The sequence below is a fragment of the Gavialis gangeticus genome, unplaced genomic scaffold (assembly GCF_001723915.1).
Source record: "Gavialis gangeticus isolate Ggan-Ray unplaced genomic scaffold, GavGan_comp1, whole genome shotgun sequence".
Lineage (NCBI taxonomy): Eukaryota > Metazoa > Chordata > Crocodylia > Gavialidae > Gavialis > Gavialis gangeticus.
Genome location: NW_017729025.1, coordinates 46,958,024 through 46,975,977, shown reverse-complemented (window position 1 = coordinate 46,975,977; position 17,954 = coordinate 46,958,024). Strand labels below are relative to the sequence as shown.

Sequence of the window (17,954 nt, the reverse complement as noted above, 5' to 3'; positions counted from 1 at the left end):
TGTCTCTGCACTTAAAAATGGTGGTGGGGGTGCTATATCTAAAGCTGATTGAACAAGATTTAGATAAAGGAGCCCCACCACCATTTTTAAGCATGGCAGCACTAATACATGAGATGCTACAGTTTGCTGGAGATGGTAATTAACACGCTCCAGCAGATTTGATTAATTGAGTCTGCTCTGGTGCACTGTAATTACAGCACATTGGAGCAGCCTTGCTGCTCATGTATGGGTTCCCTGGGAGGCCTGTTGTAAGTTACTGGGTTGGCTGGGTCCTGGTCCCACATGATTTGGCATTGTCCCAGGTGCATGTATTATTATTAAGCTTAAAGAGATGACATAGCAAATATAACTAGAGAGCCTTTAATCACTGTCAGGCATCTGATTAACCAGAAGTCCACGGGCATTTAAAAATCCACAGTACAATAGAACAGTTATATTTTTCATACATTTATTGCACACTGAATAACTATAGAAACCAAACAGATACTAATGATTTTGTCAGAACCCCACCCCCCAAAGTTACTACACAGTTAACCATGCACACATATCCAATTTTACTACTTTTGTTGGTATATCAAGTAGTTATCTTTTTATATTAAAATGTTCCCATCATTTTTTGGAAGATGTGTTACTCTTAACATATCTTCCAAACTTATTTTCTTCCAGGTGTGATTTGATATGGTTTTGAAGCTTCCTAGTTATTATATTTTTAGCAGCCCAGCTGAGCACGATTACCTTCTAGGAAGGATGGGAAATCTGTTAGAAACTGAGACTTTGTCAATGTAAGGAGAAGAGGAGAGGTGAAGGGGGAGAGAGGCCAGCTAAAAGTTGAGGCCTTTCTGAGATAAGATTTTGCTGAAGCCTTAGCAAAACCATGTTTAGGGCAAAGGACTCTAGTTTATACTAGGCTTGGTTATTTGAATGTTCAAATAATACTTAATCAATTGACTGGTCAAATATTGTTAAACAAAGGTCAAAAATATAAAAATTAATTTATTAAAACGGAAGAGAGATACCTTCATCTTTAGCAGGTTAGATACTTATGCTAATGATCAAAAACGCAAACAAGTAAGCTTGTTATTCTGAAACAATGTCATTAAAGTCTAAAAACATTGTAATGAATTGTTATAACTATCATTGTTGTGTAAGCGTTAATATGAAAGATATTCAAGACTGAACAGTTCTTATTTTTCTTGGCCTTTATCTCAAAACTCCAGGGTCAGCCTGAAAAGTTACAAGAGAAAAGAAATCAAACAATTATAAAACACACATAGCAACTCTAACAGACAAAAGTCAGTTTTAAAAATGCAGTAATGCTAAGTGGGCAATGAGCCAACTCTTGAAGCATTTTCCTGTTTGCTTTAGGAGATGCCTGAAGCCACAGCAGATGACCAGCAGGAGAAGCTTTTCTGTGCTGTTGATTTTAGTTCTTTTCTTGGCAGCAGGTACCTCCTGCCCCACATGCCTTAATGTGGGGAAAGGAAAGGAGACTGAAAGAGCTCAGGAGAGAGGAGTACAGCAGTAGCCATGTGGACAAGTAAGCAGCCACACTTGTTGTGGAATAGCATAAGAAATAGTATGTACATTCTAAAAATGGCAGTTACATTGCTGGTAGCTGCCATATGGGTAAATACAGGTAAATGTTCTATATTATATAAGCATCCAGATTTATACAATTTTATAGACTTAAAGTCTATGATACCATTCTCCCTTATTTTCTTGCTTCTTCACCAAGTGGATAAAGACATTAAAGACTGTGTTATTTATATACTGTCACAAGCACCTGTGTAGATCTCCAACCTGCTCTAATCACTTTGAAGTCTTTTTATTCTTTCAGAAGAGTTGTCTCAGTGTACACTCAGTGTACACCACTACTTTTGAGAGAGAGAGAAGGAACCATTCAATCAACAGAAATATGCATTGGCAATTAAAAACAAAATAACACTTCCAAAATTACTTTAAAGACGGGTAGAAAAGTATTCTCTGAACCCCTTTGCACTTCTGATTGATATTATACTGTAAAACAGAGAAAGCAGGTTTTAATGGATTGTTTTATGAAGCACTTTTAATATTTTATCTGTATAAGGAGGTACTTTAAGGAAAGAATGAAGGTGACAAAAAGTGTAGCCAGCTTTGGGATAAGACCAACTTACTAAAATGATAAATCGTTTAAAGTCTTTGTCACAAACTGAGGATTTAGGAAAGGATCCAGCTCATTCTAATCAAAGGAAAGCCTCCCATTGTTTCAAATGGAGTTGTGTGATTGGACTGAAACTGTTATAAGAGGAAGGTCTGTAGGTTAAAATCCAGATGTGAGGGTTTGGCTCCTATATGCGGCTTTTCTATGATGTCTGTTTAGCCCTCAACAATTCTCTTGTCTGGATGAGGCCACAGAAGCTAAGCGCAGCTGTACGGTATGTGGCACTGCAGACCTGTCTGAGGTGGCACACACTACACATTCAGGTTTTCTCAGTGCTGAAAGCAGCAAGGGTTTTTTGGAGTTTTTTTTGACCCTGGGAGATCCCAAAGTGAAAACAAACCCATTAAAAAAAAAGAGGGTGGTGCATGCGGGTGGAGTGCACACTGCCAAAAACTGGTTCCTGGCCAACTGGAGCCTCACTCCGGCTGCTTGCCAGGCTTCAAGTGCCAGGATCGCTGCTGCTGCTGCAATTACCCTAGGTAAGGCTTCTGGTGCCAGCCCAGTGCTGGGCCTGGCCTCTCCTATCCCAGGTTAACCTGCCATGTGCCAGAGGGTGCACGGCACAGGTGTTCCCCGGGGACAGGAAGCAATGGCACAAGGTATGGTGCTGCTTCTTGTCCCCAGGGAAAGAAATGTCTGTGCTTGTGTGGACATGACCTATATGTGCATTTTCATATATGCAGAATGAGATAATAATACTTTCCTAAACAAGGTATTTTAGGTGTGACTGACACAGACCGGCTTATGACTTGTACAGGTTTATACCTGTAGTAAGAAAGGACACAAATGCCACCTCTTTTCTCTGAATATCATGCACAATACAGTCCTAATCATAGTCACAAATTTAAAAAATCAGTGACCTCCCCATCCCATAAACTGAGGCATGGGATGGGTTCAGTTCAACCAGGCGGAGTGTTTTGCATCATCTCCTAGCGTGGTAGAATCTGGTCACTTCTCAAGTTGCATCAGTTTTCTAAGGGAGGCAGATGAATGAAAATGGTGGTTCCCTGGGACAATGAGACTCTTTGTTCTCAAGGTACTAGTGTCGAGTATGGCAAACAGAAGTTGGCACCACTGGAAAAGAAATGGTTACACAGGTGTTTGAAAAGAGTTGGCTATTATCAAAACCTGAAGATAAAGATGCTAGCATTGTGGTATAATTCCTTGTTATACCAGAGATAGTAAAACTTTAGCACTTAAAAATGCATCTGTCATGTACATCACCCCTCACTGTTTCTATTCCTGAGTAGATGATCATTATCTATAATCTGATTTCAAATATGGATGCTCACAGAAGGCAATTTAAAATTTATTTCCCAGTAGTATTGAAAACATGATAATTCATGCTAGTAAAACTTTATTGTGCAAATGTTTGTGGAAAACAAAAGCAAAAGGAGTGCAAATGCAGCTTAAGTGAATTAATTAATACATTCAAACAAGTATTTATGGAAGTCTTTTTCCACTGCGCAACAAGCTCAAATAACTATGGCATAAATCCAATGCATGTCAAAGGCAGTGGAAAGAATCTCGTTGCATTCAATGAGCTTTGGATCAGGACTTATGTCCCTGCTTTTACAAATACTCAAGATCATGAGTAATTTTACTCACATGAGTAATTGCTTTGAAGTCTATTAGAGAATTGGGGCCAGTGTATGTTCTTAGGCTTCTAAAGGTTTCTCAGAACAGCAGGATCTGAACTGATTTCCAGCCTCTCACATTTGGGCTCCCAAATTGCCAGTGTCGCAAATGAGATCACTGTTCAACAGCTGCCAGCAGGAAGTTCTAAATACCAACTTTAATTAACAACTTTATTTTTAAATACAGTGTAAAGATTATGTACATAGTCAAGAATGCTTCTCCCACTGTGCTACAGCAAGAAAAATATGCCCGACTTTCTTTTTCAATTAAAATATAAAAAGAAAAAAATATTGTTGACTTGTTTGCACCATTAGAATAATTCAAACCAGCAAATGTAGCCAAGACACAAAACACATTTAAGAGAGTGATTTTAATTGTAAAAATACTTGTAAAAGAACAGAAAATATAGTGCTACATCTTGAAGATGACCTATACTCAAAAACTTTAGCGCTTTTGTTTTGTTTCTGAAAAGAAAGTCCTGAAGTAACTCTGACCTTTCAAACACTTATATACACACTTTACTCACATGAGTAGTCCAACTGACTTATATGGGTCTACTAACACAAAGTAAAGTTAAATACAATTCCCTCTCAGTGTAAAACCTGAGAGGGAAATCATAGAAGAATAGGATCCTGGGTTGTGACATTTCCAGGACTTCCTAGTTAATTGAGACTTGCCCTTTCTAGTTTCTTTCCTGATGTTTCTGAATGTTGGCCTCTCTTTTAGGAGAAATATAAAATGAAAGATAGATAAAAGACACATTTTGATGTTTTTAAGCTTTTAGAGATTTGGCTCATGATTGTCTTGGGTCACCTCCCCGCTTAATGGTAGCATTTCTAATGTGTCATTACATCTGCAGCAGATGTCCAAACAATTCATATATAACTGTATCAAATAAAATCTAGAGTGGCAGTTTGCATACTAAAGTCCATAGGCAGCTGATGGTCTTTCGAAAGGCAGCTAATCACATAGTACTGAATCCTCTTCTAGCTTCTAGTTCTTAACTGCATAAAATATAGAGAAAGCTCTTTTTAAATATAAGTTTCCCATGTATGTAGTTACCATGCCATGCAAATATTATGAGTAGGGGTCTACCAAATTCATGATTTTGTGGTTTTCACAAAAAACATGAATTTGATAGGTCTCTCATGAAAAATCCTGATCCGTACAAAAAAGCACAGGGACCATGAAAAAGCAGGCAGGAGGGGAGGTGGTGGAGGGGGAAGCAGCTGAAAATAGAAAAGGGCTGGAAGTCCTGGTGTCCAGGAGCACATCTGGAGAGAGATGGGAGGGAGGGGTTAAAGATTGGCCAGTGGGCCCTATAAGTCCCACCCCTCCCTAGAGATTGACAGATGGTGATCTGTCGATCTCCAGGGGAGGTGGTGCGGGGTGGAAACTTCTGGGCCCTGTCAGCCAATTAGAGACATGGTGCCATGAAAATGGTGCCAATGTTACACCACAACCATGAAATCTGGAGGCAGCCTCCATGAGTAAGGTAGGTCCCTAGTTATGGGAGCACAAATAAGAGAGGTGTCCACACAACTGTGAATAGATGAAGAGGTGGCTTGTGAGACTGTATCTTCAATAAGAGGAAAATGTTGGAGAACCACTTGTTTGAAGTATGATACCAATATTTATTAATGAGATGATTTATGTCTCCTAACTAATGAGTCTAGCAATAATGAATTGGCAGGTACATGAAGACAACAACCCTTATGTTAATATAAAAGTGTAGACAAGAGCATGGCTGCTACTTGTTGATAAGCAATTAGCTACGTGGGTTCAAAAGAGTAACGCTCCCTGAGTAAATGGTAACTTTAGGCACAATCTGTGAGCAAGAAGGAACGAGTCAGCTGCAGAACTTCAGGAAAATTACTAAAAGGTGGTTCAGAGACCTTTTTGCATCACAGCTCCTCCTCTACTTCATCCATGTTCTGAGAGGGGTAGTAATTCTCTATTGGCCTATACCAGAAAGTTATGACTCCTATCATACTGATTCAGCTAGGTTGGTTGGTGCAAAGGAGGCAGGGAGCTGTATCTTCAGTACTTTCTGCCTTGCTTCTGCACACATTTGAGGCATATAAAGGTAAGGCAAGCTCTCCATTGCAGAGGGAAGTGGTTCAAGTCAGTCTGCCCTTCAGAATTAGAGAGAAAACATGATCATGCTGAACCTCACATGGCTGTTACAGACAGATGCCTCCCCCAACTTCTGAGCGGCCCCACTTCATTTAGCACCTTGTAAATCCTAAAGGAATCTCCCATAAGAGATTGTATTTATATTGTAATGCCCACATTCTTTGATGGTAATCTCCAAGCAAACAGCTGTATTCCCACTGGCAGACAATACACTGCTGTCGCAGAAGTGGATTTCTCTTTTTCACACATTTGTGAACACTTTTCCCCTAGGTTAACATCCCATCAACACTGTTTCTTTTCCCATTACTTGCCAAAACACTCTTTACCCAACAGTGATCTTCACATTTATTTTTAAATACCATTTAGTCTAAATTTGCTTCACCTCTCCTCAGATTCCATATTGTTCTTTTAATTGTATTTCACTTAACTGTGAATAATCTTCTAACACTTTTCAGATGCAGGATTCTGAGTATTTTTTTCTCCTTTCCTTTATTCTTTGCGTTGTCAAAACAAGAAAAATGTTCTGTATCTTCAGCCTGCATTACATTACTTAACATAGAATAGTCTGTCTGCTGAAGGCAGTATTGTCTCCTGGTATTTATCGTCATGATAGTGGCAGGTATGTGGAAGTATTTTCTGTTCCCAGTCCTCTAAAAATATATTTAAAAGGAAGAAGTCACGATTTGTCCTCTCAGGGGAAGAAAACATGTAAGCATGGCTCACAGCTAATTTGGATCAGCAAGATGGGATTCTGGAAGCTCAAAATGATAAGCAACTAGAAACTCAATTCATTTGTGATGCACAAATAAACTGACTTCTTCAGTCTACTCAAATACTATACATGCCTGGATAAAGCATAAATCAAGACTTACACTCTACAAGAAAAAAAAATGTTTCTTTGTGTCCTGACTTCCTTACACTAACAAAACTTTATGAAGGGGGCTCAAGCAAATTGCAGTTGGTTCTTGGTTATCTGCAGCAGATTTTCTTGCTCCCAATCAGCAGTCCCTTAAAAGAAGAATTATCCTATCTTCTTGAGGGACAGATGACAGGGCTTGGCTGAATTTAGAAGAGAATTACTTTTCTGTTTCATCACTGCAGCTGTGTTCACTGATGACTGCTGCACGTTGTTTGTTGGTGGTTGAAGATGAAGGGTCATAAAATGTTCATTAATACCAACTAAATAGTCTAGCATCTCAGAACCAATCTTGATCTTCGTAGTAAAACCAACAACATAACTGTGTCTGTCTTTTTTTCTCTTTTCCGTTCCAAAAGGGGTAGTCATTCCCATGCTCTGTGAGCTGCCTCTCTCTTGCATGTCTGGTCTCACTATGTGCAGCAATGCTGATATCGAATTATGTAAATTTTCTGGCTATACGTGCTGTCCTTTGTTCTGCTCAGTCACTGTTACAGTTGTCCATTAAGGTGCAGAAGTCCCAGGTTGCAAACTTTATTACTTGAACTGCAATGCAGATAGAGTTGTCCCACTGGATATGATTTTTCAGTTAGGTGAAATGGGACAGACTATGTTTAGGGCACTTTCTAGCCCCTTCCCCATACAGGGTGAGCAAAATGGATCCAAATACGTCTGCCTAGTCATGATTGAAGCCTCTCCAAGTTCCAAGTACAAAATGACCATCATACAGTCCATAAATCACTACAGTTCATTGCACTATCCATATCCACAGAGCTATTACCAGCATAGATTAATGATGGATGGGTATGTTGTCATGTCCATTTGTATCACTCCAAAATATAATGTAAACAAAAGAAGGAAACCAAAAAAGAGGTTCCATATTTAGTCATTGAAAGACCTTGCTAAAAATGTTCATCTTCAGAAATGCCTCTGTGAAAACTCTCCAACCTCCTTGATAATCTTGACACCACTGATCACTGGAGGAGACTTAAGAACGGCATCCATGATGAGAAAGGTATGCAAAGAAAATCTAGGATTTTCCACAATGACTGACACAATGAGAATCATAGGGACATTCAAGCTCACATTGACAGAAAAAGAAGAGCCTTCTAAGCTTGGAAGAATGGCATTGACTCCAAACAGAAACAATACATTCATCACCACAAAGGTGAAAGCCAGAGGAAAATTTGAGAATGAAAGAACAAGTGGTGGGAAGACAAAGCAAAGGAGATTCAAAAGTTTGCTGACAGCCATGGCATGCATAGGTTCTTCATCACAATAAAGCTATTAATGGGACAAGCATACAAGGTGCCAAGGATGGAAAAACACTTCAGCTCCAGCATCAACACATGGTGGAAAAAAGCTCTATCAAGAGCTCCTGAACTAAGATTCTATTATCAAAGTCAAAACCATCAAAGGCATCCCACAACACTCAATTAAGGACTACCTCTCAGATCCAGCAACTTATCAAGAGGCCTTGAAAGCCATTAATCAGATGAAGGACAACAAAGAATGTGGTCCCGCTGGAATCCCAGCCAAAATTTTAAAAGCAAAGTAGAAAAAAGCTCTTTTACCAACCACACATTTTTATTAGGACAATATGGTAATGTGAACAAATTTTCAGTGACTTGAGAGATTCTAGAGACATGACCATATTCAATAAAGTAGATAGATTGGATTGTAGCAGTTATCATGGTTGCACTTCATTTTGAGCAAACTCACCTCACTATGGAATAATGGTGTTGTTCTTTGCAGGTTTTGTCCTCAACACAAACCCTACTGGAGAGGTGGAAGGTGCAGTTCCAATGTCAAGAAGATCCTCACCCACAGTCTCTACAATAAATTCACTTCCTTAGTTAAGAGCTTCTACCCAAATCTCAGTCCAATTTCAAATGAGTCAGAGGTATGACATGGGACCTTTCTTGCTATACAGCTGTAGGAGAAGTGCTGTGATCAACACAGAAATGCTTACATAGTTTTCAGTCACCTAATGACTTTGATTCAATCAACAGAGAGGCCATATAATGAAATTTAGATGCCTGCTAAAATTTGTTACCATTATAAGACTTCTTCATGACAAAATGACAGCAACCATCCTAAGCAATGGCTCAACAATGGACCTCTTTACTACTAGAACTGGAGTCAAGCAGTGATATGTGATTGCACCAACACTCTTTTAATCTATATTGAAGTTATTCTTCATCTCATTGCTGATTGACTTTGATCTGGAGTCAGCATCCTTTTTAACATCAATCAGAATCCAAGGTAACCAACACCTCCATTACCAATCTTCAGTATGCTGATGAATGATTGCATTATGTGTGGCCACTTAGTTCAAGAGCTCCAGATCAGTCTTGACTGATCAAATATTTATTACTCCTAGGTGCAGCATTAACATGTGTGCCTGAGCTGGGGTGGAGCACCCTGCCACCCTGCCAGCCCACGGCTGCTCCAACCTGGCTGTGGAGGGTCTGGATAGGGCACAAGGGTGCTACAGTGTGGGGTATCACCTTCTACATGTGTGTTGTGGTAGAGTAAATAACTCTGCCATATGATAGTACTTGTACAGAGCAGTGCTAACCTACAGCAGAGTTAATTATCTTACTCCAGCTCTTCATAGTAGACTAATATGCTTTACTGTGGAGCTAGTTAAGCAACTCTACAGTAAGCATCTCATTGTCAACTTCATGAAAACCAGGGTAAAATCCACCTCAAACCAAGTAGCTGCTCCTCCATATGTTACAATAAGAGAACAATCCTTGGAAAATGTTGAGCATTTCCCATACCTTGGATATCCACCTTTCTCAAAAAGTAAACACAAATGATAATATCCAACACCAGTTAAAATTTGCCAGTGTTGCCTTTGGACATCTCTGAAATTGCCTCCTTGACTATGACATCAGGACCCAAACCAAGCTCTGTATCTACCAGACTGTTGTCATCCCTACCCTGCCGTATGGGTGTGAAACTTAAAATGACATAATAAAAACACCTAAAAGCTTTGGGATGTTACGATCAGTGATGTGTTCAGAAAATCCTCTATATCAACTGGAAGTACAGAAGACTGAATAGCAACATCCGAGCTCAAGCAAACACCACAAGGATTAAAGCCAGGGTTATACAGCACCAGCCCTGTTGGGCAGGACATGTCATAAGGATGCCTGACAACTGGCTCCCAAAACAGGTCCTATACTCCCAACTCACCAATGGTCCCCACTCTAGAGGCAGGAAAAAGAAGAGATTCAAGGACACCTTGAAGGCCAATTTGAAGGAATACAGTATTAACATCAGTACTTGAGACACTCAAGCACTGAATCTTCCCCAGGGGTATTGTGATGTATGACAAAACGATCATTTTGAGCAAACTCACCTCACTATGGAATAATGGTGTTGTTCTTTGCAGGTTTTGTGCTCAACACAAACCCTACTGGAGAGGTAGAAGGTGCAGTTCCATTAGTGCTTGTAGTGTATGGGCTCTGAGGGTAGAGTGGAGTACAGGAGTCTTTCCCAAAACAGTCCCTGGCTGTTGCTGCCGCCACATGCTCTGCCTACCTTGGCTCTTGTTCTTAAACAGCAGCAGTACAGTACAGCATCCATGTACTAGCTGCCATTGCAAGAAAATGCAGTGGTACAGCTCTTGTTGCCAGGGCACAGACCCCACAAGGGTGTGGTATGATTTTGGTACCACTCCGAAGTCAGTACCCAGGGCTTGGTGCCCCTCTCACCCACCCTTAGTTATGCTACTATTATGGAGGCAGGTAAATGAGAGACATTGGGGAAAAGCTGTTACCAGACATCACCAGCATCTACTCCTTCCTCCCTTCTACTCCATGCAATCAAACATAAGGATCTTGGATTGCCTCCCTCAGTTATCTATGGCTCACTGATGACTTCCCTATTGACTGGAAGACTATCAGCCTCATATCAAAGGAGTGCCACCACCATTGGCAAACTTAAAATCATTGGACACTGTAAGTAGATATTGGGTTGGCCTAATCAAAATTTTCCCTCCTGCATAGCAATCTGATAATAGTCTTTGGACAAGTCAGTGTTTATAATATTGCACCAGAACTTATCACCATACTGAATAGCTCATTTGAAATAGAGGCTAAAAATGTGCATGCTTGTAATATATTATGCGTGCACAAACTTAAAGAAAGAACAAATGCAAAAAGAGGGTTTTCTTTGTAGTTTTTTTGTGGGTGGGTGTTACATTTATGAGACGAGGTTCATGCTGAATTGAGCTTATTATACTAGAGCCCTCGTGAGCAGGCATCCGGGTTTTCTGTTTGCAACAGAAAAAAATGTGGTAACCTACAACAGAGTTTACTCATTTTAAGGAGAAAAAAATGGAGGAAATGGTGGGTTTCCCTTTGCAGGCTAGCAGAGTTCCAGCTTGCAAGGAGCTGTGGTGAGTGGGAGGAGGGCAAATCAGGTAGGAGGTGCTATGTGCATGTGCACACTTACACATGCACATGGCCACCAGGCAGCCTAGAGAGCAACTTACAGCCTGTTGTGGGGAGGGTGGTACTGAGGCCCTCAGAGGAAGGAAGGGAGGGAGTTGGGCTGGGCTGGGGCTGGGGCTGGGGCTTGGGCTAGGACTGGGGTTGGGACTGGAGCTGCTGCCCACCCAGGGGGGTGCATGGCTCTCAAGGTCCATGGCTGGAATGCATGCCCACAGGGCCCAGGCAGGGAGCAGGGTGGGGCTGCAGGTGGCTCATCCAGGAAGAAGGAGGGGGGCTGGCTACTTTGTGCACTCCCAAGGTGGGCATGTGCCCCCCAGATTTGTGCATGGAGTGGGGGCAGGTGCTGCCTGCTGGATGCTATAGGCTCAGGCTCCCCACCCTTCTGCCCTCCCCCTGGGGCCTCCAGGGCCCAGTGAGCAAGACCCAGTGTAGCAGGGCACAGCAGGGTGGGGAAGCTTGTTGCTGCTGCCGTGAGCCCTGCACTGCCATGGTGAAGTGCCCCCTGCCCAAACAGCAGCAGTGGAGGTGGCAGTACAGAGTTGTGCCCCTTGCTGCTGCTGCGTGGGCAGAAGGTGCTTGGCCATGACGGTGCAGGGATTGCATGGCAGTAATGAGCTTTCCCACTCTGCCCTGATGTTGTGGGTCTCACTTGCTATGCTTTGGAGGCCCTAGGAAGAGGACAGCACAGTGGAGAGCCCACACCCACAGACACCAGCCCGCATCCATGCCCCCTCCCAATGGGCTCCACTCAGGTTGTGCTGTCTGGGGGGAAGCAAAAGTTGGGCTCCATGCTTTGCTCTGCCACAGCAGCTGCCACCTCCCAGATAAGGCAGCTGGGGCTTGGGTGCTGCTGCAGGGGGCAGGGAACTGTGGATCTGAATCCCTGGACCTATAGCCCTGGCAGCTCCTCTGGCAGAGCTGTGGGGCAGGGGGCTGTCAGCGGGGAGTGAGGGGTATTGGCAGGGCTGGGGGCTGTGGCCAGAAGTGAGGGGCACCAGCAGCACCCGGGGGGTTGAGTGGGGAGTGAAGGGCACCAGCAGGGCTAGAAGTGCTGTGGTTTGGGAGTGAGAGGCAACTGGCATATCAGGGCTGCTCAGCACCACAGAGCTGGGGTGGGGGCAGCTGCAAGTATTCAAGTATTACTGATAGGAATACACAAATGAATTGAATAGAGAAGGTGTTTTGTTGGTGTTTTAATGTTGTCCATCATGCCTCTGAATATTGAGAAAAGTTTTCTATAATTCTCATGTTCTTTTCTTATGACCAGTTGCATCCTCAGCACAGATGGTCATGTATGCATTTAAAGCTTTATATGTCATTGTAAAATAAACATAGCATAAACTGAATATGAAATGTTGCACTTCAATATAGAATACACAATTTGCTCTGTAGCTTATATAACTAATTTATGTAAGTAATGAGTAACACTTCATCCTTAAGTTCCTTTTTACATAAATTGCTTAAATGGTTATATGTTGTAAGATGCATTTCATACTGCTTGCTGCATGGTGTTACTCACTGTTGGAGTGATATGAAGACCATGAATTGTTTTCCTGATTGAATTTGCAAATGATTTTAATTCAACAATTCATTTATCAACAAGTTCAAAGATAGTGCGCTTTGCTTGTTTAACCTCAGAAATGAAAAAAAGGAACAATGGATTTTGTGAATTATTAATTTGGTACCAGATGATGAATATCCAAGCCACAGCTGTGCTATGGAAAGGAGGTTTCCTGGCCACTGATAACCTTTCAGAAAGATAGAGGTGTTGAATGTAATCAGCTTTGGATTAGATAAAATAGAGCTTGATTCTGGAAAAAAGTAGGAGCATCCTGAATATAGTTTATCACTGAAAAGAGAGTAGAAGATTTAATGGTACAAAATGTAATTGAACTAGATGTCAAGGGACTTTAATAATTTCTCTATTATCTCATCTTCTACACCATTTCTCTTAGGACAGCAAAATCCCTGACCCCGGTGTTCATTCCATACTCTCTAATGTGGACCACTTAACATTTGGGGGAAGGCCTTAGGACATACTACTTCAGGGGCAAGCAAAATATGGCCTGCAAGCTGGATCTGGCCCACCAGGAAATTTCATCTGGCCCACAGGCAACCACCAATTAATTGTACCCTGCTCTGTCTGCACCCTCATGGAAGGGCCCAGCCCAGCCATCATGCAGCTTCCTTGCTTCATTTCCCAGCATTCAGCAGCTTCTCCTTGTCTCCCCGATGCAGCACTTATTCTGGGCAGCAGGTATGGAAGTGGTGGGGGTGGGTGAAGCTGTAGTGGGGCAAGGGAACGGAGCTGCAGCTGGGTGGGGGCTGGGGCTGGTAGGAATGGGCTCCATACTCCATATGGAGCATGTGGGGGGGTCCCCACATCTGCCCACCCTCCCTTACACCACACAAGCTCCACACACCCACACCCTGCCCTCCACAGCCCTCCTAAGTATACATATATCCCTGCAAAATACCCTATGCACCCCCACACACCCCACACCCCCCAACCTCAGCCCACACACTCCCCCATACACAGTATACAAGAGTAAGACTTTATTTTTGAGCCATTATGTAGTCATCTCTATGTACACTACACAAACACAAATCATGACAAGAATATTTTTGTAATAAAAATAAAATGTGTTAGAGTAGGTGTTTGACTTTTAGTATATAATTTTTTTTTCTGTTTTCAAGATGGCAACACTCCCTCCCAAATGGAGTACTACTGGGAGCAAGGAGCAGGGACTTCTGTTGGCAAAAGTCAGGGGTTAGGGGCAGGACTTCTGGTCCCAAAATGGCAAACAGGGGGCAGGGCACCTGTCAAAGGGTGGGGCTACCCTTGTCACCCTCAACAACATGCCAAAATTAATTTAGCAGCCTTCCAGCCAAAATAATTGCCTGCCTCTGCACTACTTCAACCACTAATACCTTAGGGCAGCTTTTTTAACCTGTGAGTGACAACCCAATAGTGGGTTGCAAGAATATATGAAAGGGTTGTGAACAAATTTAAAAAATGAATTTTTCTTTAAAGAAGAAAAATTTGGGAAATTGTGGCTTTTCCCTTGCAGGCTGGCAGAATCCTACCCTGCAAGGGGCTGTTTGCCTCCTTCTGCACCACACACCTAACTCCTGCCCCACACACTGGGAGGCCGGGGCCTGGGGGTGGGGGCAGTGGGTTGGAAGTCAGGGGCATTGGGTTGGGACTGGCCATTGATGTTTACAAATGGATCCTGGTACAAAAACATTTGAGAACCATTAACTTTTCAGAAGGCTGGGACTGTTTTTTAAGCAGCATTTTGAGCTCCAAAAAAAAAAAAGATAACTGTGACGATGTGTATGCTGCTTCTCTTGAGCCTAGGTCCACTGCTCTGCTTGGTCACTCCCACTGAATTGCTCCAGGCACAGTCAGTTAGTGATTTAAGTGGCTTGGGAAAAGTGGTCTTTCTACAGTCATGCTTGGCTGAATGCAAAGACAAACTAAGAAATCAAAACAATTCACATCTCATTTGCAAAGTCAGCCAGGGGTCTTTCTCAAACAGTGCTCTTAATACACATCTCATCCATATATGCAAACTTTGATTTAGTAACACTCTAACCCAGGTTAGCTTTCTTTCCTGGGCCTATAGGCTGAAATTTAAGTAAGGCTTTCACTCAGGAAAGGAAACTGCCCACTCTTCAGTAAGGACACAGGTTAAGTCACTCAAGTGAAAATAGTCCACCAGTGATCTCCCCTTATGTGTCCAGAATAGGCAACTCTCCTACAGGTCAGTGGGAAGTCACTATAGAGGGGCTCAGTTTAAGCTCAGTTTCTTTGAAGAGAAAAGAGCCGGGGCACTGCTTCTGCAGTTCTAGAAACACACAGGGGATTACAATACTCAGGAGTTCAAAGCAACTTGAATATAATTGACTGTTCATATCCATGCTAACCTGGGCCCCACAAGTGAAGGCCCCACATGGGTGATGGCCTTCACTTGACAATGAACACATAACTCCAGATTTCTAGGTAATAACAATCCCATCTCTGCCCAAATTAGCAGTTACAGTAACCTAGTCACTTTGATGATGATAGTTTTAGAAAGGGTATTATTTCAGTCCATCAAATGCAATATTGACACATTTCATATTGATACATTTGTTACATCTGTCTATACCCTCACAGCCCAAATAAAAGTGTCAAACAGCCAACTGCAGTGTATAAAAGGGGAAAGTGTGGCACATACCTGAGTTCCTTGTGAAAGCTTTTAGAAAACAGCCCTTGTTTCCTCATCCTTGCTTTCTTTTCTCCCTTCCCCCAGATTCTGTGACCTTCCTAAAAAAATACCAGTTTGTATAGGATAACAGAGCAGAAACAGATCTGAGCCATAGTTATTTGAGATTGTGGAATCTCTGTACTAGCAAAAGAGAAAAGTGCCAGAAGTAGAGGGAAAAAAATCAGAATTAGAAAAAGAATCTGAATGTGGGGTCCACTGGCAGGGCAGAGTATGTGGGATGGAGAGGGCAGAAGAGGAGTATGCATTGGTACTCCCTGTTTTGTACCTGTTCTGTGTACAAATAGACACTGCCAATCTCCGGGGCTGTGAGAGCCACATTATGTTGCACAATACATACATTCCAGCCATCCAAATGCTGTTACTGGAAAGCACTGCTCTATTTCATTCCTGGTTTTTCACTTTGCAGTTCACCTTCTGACAGATGCAGAAAGCTTCCCACATGCAATCTTACAGCTAAAATCAACGGCAGCCCAAATGAGAGCAGAAAGCTGCATTAAAGCATTGCTGAACAATACCAATTCTCACAATTACAGTGCATTTTCATTTGATGGCTCTCCAGAGGTGACTACTCTTAGTATGAGGCTACTGTAGGTTTCTAGCTCTCCATGGCACTAAAAGTCCTTACCCCTTTATGATGCTGTACATCACACAAGAGCACGCGGTGGAGTCCACATCTCCCAAGAAAGCTTCTTTGAGGGAGGGGTCAGCACTACAACAATACCAAGACCGTGGATCAAACATGATATTCCTGAATCATTAACAATATGTTTTATTGCAAATGTTCCAGATAAAACAATTCCCTTTGTGAGGAAGAGGAATTGCAAGGGAAAGACAATGAAGCATCTTACTTATGGTACAACATGAGGCAGGAAATATGTTTCCTTTGAAGAACAGAGAATACTTTCTCTGGGAAATACATTTCCCCACATCAGATCATCAGTAACAATAAATATCACAATAAAGCATTATTTTGTGAAGATTTTGGTCCCAAAACCAAAACAGAGAGGCTATGTTTGGATCCAGGTAATCGCGTACAATTTCTCTGGAGACATTTTTAATACCATTTTGGGAATAAAACCATGTAACTGTAATTACTTGATTATGCAAAGAGATTTGGGATGCAGCTTATATCATAAGATATGATCTACCGTAGGTCTCTATATTGTTACAGCTGCTCCAACTGATATGTGGAGAATGTTTACTAGAGAAAGGATTTCCTTTTCCATACGCACAGTTTGATTTCTTTGCTTTAGTCTGAGATCATGTCTTCTATGAAATCTCTTCCACTCTTGAGATGTACATTGTAGCTTTTTCATTGCTTGTGGATTTTTAGCCAGTTTTTAAGGTAAGTTTAAATAGCAGTATGTAGTCCCAGATTTTTTTTTTATTTCCAAACAAAAACATCTGTGCTCTTTCCTTGGAAAATATTACCACACACTCTATTTTTCTGTGTGTATGTATGTAAAAAATTTACATATCATTTGCAAACAGATGTATGCAAAGAGAAGGTCAAATTTTAGACGTCCCAGGCTTCAAAGTGTTACTTTAAAATAAAAACAGAATTCATACAGGTGACTGATTTTTAATATGGGCTTGTGATATAGACTTGGGCTAGTGACTGATATTCAAAAAGCCTGGGCCTGAATTGATTCAATCTTTGCAGGTTATTCTAATCTGCCTAGGTTGAATTCGTTTGCAAATCCACAGGCATTCTGTCTGGACTGAGAAAATGCAGGCACATGCCTGCAGTGGCTCAGGCTAGAAACCAAGGAGCACTAGAGCAGCCCTCTCTTCTCTTCCACACCGCTGAGCTGAGGAGGGGTGTGGCCAGGCCCCAACAGGATGTTCTGAATAGTAAGGGGTTTAAACCCCCACTCTGCCTGCAGAATTCCAGGCTTTTCCCTGCTTGCTTCTCAAAGGGAGGGAGTGTTGTTAAACCCCAGCCCTGGGCTAGCACTCTGAGGCAAAGCAGGGATGTGCAGTGTATGCATGTGTTGATGACACTGAGCTTTTCAATTTCCCTGGCCCTGCTTCTTCATACTGTCTGCAGCAAATCTGACAGGTGAGGAATCCAGCAGGGAGCTAATAACACAGTGTTTAGCAGACCATCAAGAAAACAAAAGCCTTGATCATTAGTTCAAGCTCTTCTTAAACAGCTTTTTCCAAGGAAGGAATGGAGGGACATTACCAGCTGACCTGCTGATTAGCTCCAAAAAGCCCTAAGTTGAGTCTGTCCTATCTGCCTTTGTCCTTCCCCAGTGAAATTGGAGACACACACACACACACACACACACACACACACACACACACACACACACACACAC

General features: G+C 42.1%; 1 long non-coding RNA gene across 1 annotated transcript in view; it reads right to left on the bottom strand.

The window, feature by feature from the left end:
• The window catches only part of LOC109298552, a 72,222-nt gene extending 55,944 nt beyond the window's left edge, over positions 1 to 16,278 (bottom strand). The window contains exon 1 of the long non-coding RNA XR_002097644.1: positions 16,162 to 16,278. This is a non-coding gene — a long non-coding RNA (uncharacterized LOC109298552). The remainder of the gene's footprint in view (positions 1 to 16,161) is intronic.
• Positions 16,279 to 17,954: the final 1,676 nt, after the last annotated feature.